Below are 2,678 nucleotides of genomic sequence, written 5' to 3'. Positions count from 1 at the left end.
GCCCACCCCACCCCCGCGCCTCGTGAGGGAAGCCTTCCTGCCCCCGGGACGCCAGAGCTCGTTGGGTGAAGCGCAAGGATGATTGGAACCGCCAAGCCCGTTGTCGTGGTCCTCAGAGGGCACCGACGCTCAGCTCGCCTTCATGGGCAGCAATGAAAACGACAGTAGCATTGATTGACCCTTACTCTGCAGTCGAGCAGCTCTGCTTTCAGCCTGACACACCGCCCCCCACCCTGCCCCCTCCCCAGGCAGCAAGTTCTGCTTTCTCCCCATTTTACAAATGAGACCATCGAGGCTTCCAGACTTTCCCAAGATTATATTCCAAGTGAGGGGGATTCAAACTCAGGCCGTCCAGCCTCCACAGCGCAGGCTTCCTACCCCAGCATCGTCACACGTGGTGACAAAAGCGCGAGGCTCGTGGCTTGCCCGCGCGCCCTGCACCAGGCATCGTGCTAGGGTGTACGTGCCTTCACTCCTTTCGAGCTCACAGTGATATCCCCACCTTACAGATGGGCCAACTGAGGCACTGCTCCTCCTCACAAAGTGAAGAAAGCAAGGCCAGCCCCAGGCAACAGTCAGTGGTGGCCCAGCGACTTGTTTCAGTCCATCCCCAAAAGTATTCCTGTAGTAATACGTCTGTGTGTCCACTAACTGGGGTGGGCCCTGTGGAGAGGACGAGAAGGAAGCGCCGGCTGAGGAAGCTTGTGGCTCAGAGGACGAGAAGGAAGCGCCAGCTGAGGAAGCTTGTGGTTCAGACTCCGGGGCTCCAGTGTGTTACCAGAGGTCAGTAGAAGGCAGCTGTGCAGAGCCCACATGTCAGGGACAAGAAGAGGTAAGGAGGAGAGAAGCTTTAGTGACGAGACCGTGGGTGCAGTCACTGGGTCTCACGTTGCCGGTTTCTCACTCAACTCCTTGCACAAAGATCTATAGGACAGTGCCCTCAAGAGAACTAACTGAGATGACACACAAGGGTCACACTCTGATTCCAGCTCTCGTTTCCCTTCTGTGATAGGACTAAAGAAGTTGTATATTCTAAGGAGGTGAGGGATACAACTTCTCTGTCACACCTCGTTGTATTTCAGGAAGACTGCCAGCTTTCCAGAGGGACACCTGAAGAGCTGAGTAGTCATTGACTGCCCTTCTCCATGGAAAGGGGAAAAAGAAAAATAAATCAGGAGTCAAAAACTGAAAAGGCAGCCTGCCTGTCTGTACAGCATTGAGATGTCGATCTATTTACTTATTAATTTTGAGTAAACTGCCACTACTCCCTTCAAATGTGAGCAGCCCAGGGGCAAATACTGTTTGAGTTTCTGTTCTATTCACAGACTAGCACATTTTGCATTTATGTGAAGTTTAAATAGCAACATCCTGTTCTTATTTCATTGGAAAAATTCTTTCATATTAGTTCCAACTATATCTTGGACCCTGCCCGATCCCGCCCTAGGACAAAGTAAATTAAATGTAGATTGAGAAATAGCAATTTGCATGATTATTGTGGTTTTTTTCATACTTCATCTTTAAAAAGACTGTGTTCTTAGAAGGAAGTGAAGGGTAAATTCCTAAGACTTCTTCCTGGAAAAGAAATATATGATCGTTTAGACCTGGGAGAGGTTTTGAGATCATTTGTGCAATCTCCCTGTCCCTGTGTTTTACATACGAGCAATGTAAAACTGGTGCTCAGGAAAGGGCGGTCATCTGAACTTAGTCACTAGATAGGGGCAGAGCTGAGACTCAAACCCCAAGTGCTGAATCACTCAGCTGAATCACTCGGCCTCTAGGTCAGCTATTCCAAGACCCTGTGGTAACTGCAAACTGGACTGTTTTATCTTTTAGGTTTAATTGATTCTTAAACAGTATTTTGGAACAGATTTTACTGTTCCAAACATGTGAATTTGGAGGCCTCAGCTCCTTCGGACTCAAGATGGGTTGACCCTTTAATGTCACAAATCATCAGTTTAGTCATAATTTTTCATGGTAGGGGCCGGCCCGGTGGCGCACTGCTACAGTGTGCCGCTTGGGAGCACAGCGGCGCTCCCGCCGAGGGTTCGGATCCCACATACAGACCGGCTGCTCACTGGCTGAGCGAGGTGCGGGCGTGACACTGAGGGTTGCGATCCGTTGCCGGTCACGAAAAAAGACAAAAAATAATAATAATAATAATAATTTTTCATGGTAACTCAGTGAAAAGTGAAATAAACATCCTTTATTTTTCCAGGGTCTTTCATTTTAAAGGCAATGTCTTGAATTCAGTTCTTTTTCATCTCATTACCCTCTTGCTATTATGAGAGGACATTCCTTCTGAAAATATATGAGCAACTAGAAGCTTAATTTTTGGAGCCTGTGATTCTGGCACGTGGGACCTGGGAAAAGACTCCTTCAGGGGAAGAGGCGAAGGGCTGAGGATTGTCGGTTCACGTGGACTCGCTCTCCATAACTTCCTCAGTAGCATTTCCTCCAAGACTCGTCTGTAAAACACTGCGGAGTGCACTGTACCAATTGATAATCCTTAATACTACTCACAACTTTTATGTGAGGGTTGCTCCCCCCACTCCCGCCAATTTCTTCCTTCCAGAAACTGTCTGGTCTTGAATAAGATAATGAGATGGTAGTTACTAGTTCATCTTTTTATTGTCTACAAGAGATGGACATCAGTCAACTCATCCAAATAAACAGGGGAA

General features: G+C 47.9%; 1 long non-coding RNA gene across 2 annotated transcripts in view; it reads left to right on the top strand.

The window, feature by feature from the left end:
- The window catches only part of LOC103591374, a 2,344-nt gene extending 858 nt beyond the window's left edge, over positions 1 to 1,486 (top strand). For both annotated transcript variants that reach the window (XR_550569.1, XR_550568.1), the window contains exons 2-3: positions 510 to 783; positions 1,083 to 1,486. This is a non-coding gene — a long non-coding RNA (uncharacterized LOC103591374). The remainder of the gene's footprint in view (positions 1 to 509; positions 784 to 1,082) is intronic.
- The last annotated feature ends 1,192 nt before the right edge of the window (positions 1,487 to 2,678 follow it).

This window comes from Galeopterus variegatus, unplaced genomic scaffold (assembly GCF_000696425.1).
Source record: "Galeopterus variegatus unplaced genomic scaffold, G_variegatus-3.0.2 Scaffold967, whole genome shotgun sequence".
Classification (NCBI taxonomy): Eukaryota; Metazoa; Chordata; class Mammalia; order Dermoptera; family Cynocephalidae; genus Galeopterus; species Galeopterus variegatus.
The sequence above is the reverse complement of the archived record's forward strand: the minus strand, read 5'-3'. Positions and strand labels throughout refer to the sequence as shown.